Source organism: Mizuhopecten yessoensis, unplaced genomic scaffold, assembly GCF_002113885.1.
Source record: "Mizuhopecten yessoensis strain PY_sf001 unplaced genomic scaffold, ASM211388v2 scaffold897, whole genome shotgun sequence".
In the NCBI taxonomy this organism is placed as follows: Eukaryota; Metazoa; Mollusca; class Bivalvia; order Pectinida; family Pectinidae; genus Mizuhopecten; species Mizuhopecten yessoensis.
In genome coordinates this window covers 137,851-138,730 of record NW_018403776.1, presented here as the reverse complement: position 1 = coordinate 138,730, position 880 = coordinate 137,851, and positions in this window count along the sequence as shown.

Here is an 880-nt window from a genome sequence, read left to right as displayed (position 1 = left end):
ATTTTCATTCTCAAACTTTGTTGGGCTCTATCCCAGGAAGCCATCAGCCAAATATGAAGATTCTATACCTTTTAGTTCTTCAGAAGAAGTCGTTTGAAGTTTTTGACATATTTGACCCCTGTGACCTTGAAAGTAGGTCAAGGTCATTTTCGTTCTCAAACTTTGTCGGGCTCCTACCAAAAAAGCTTTCAGTCAAATATCATGACTCTAGGCCTGTCCGTTCTTCAGAAGAAGAGGACGAGGACGGATGACGGACGCCGCACCATGACATAAGCTCACTTGCCCTTCGGGCAGGCGAGCTAAAAAACTAACTTTGAAGAAGAAAGCTCAACCAGTATGTTTCTAATTAGTATAACACATATAAAATATTAAAAAAAATCTCGTATGTTAATTTTGAAATTTATTGAATATATATATAATATGCCAGTAACTGGCATATGATTTAATTAGGATTTAAAATAGCTCCAGATCAGACTTCTGGCCACCGTTTTAGATTGATAGAGTTTTGTGTGTGAATGCAATATTTATCATGAATGCAAACTAAATAGTTATATCATATTTTATATAACAAATATCGACAGTTTCGATTGACTTATATTATTTTCAGTCTCTTAATCGGTGTATTCCTCTAAATTTTTCTATTAATAAGTGAAGGTGTTTGACTCACCTGTCCCCTTGTTTTAACAGTATATTTAGACAATTGGGATTTCCAACTTTTAGCCCTTTATAGCATCACCGATGACTCTTAGAAGGAATTCAATTTTGGCATACTTTATGTATTACCTATCTATTACAGTACCTATATTTTCAAGACGTACCATCATGCAAAACTCAAGTCCGAAAACATTCATTTTTTCCGAGAACAATAATTGATTGGACC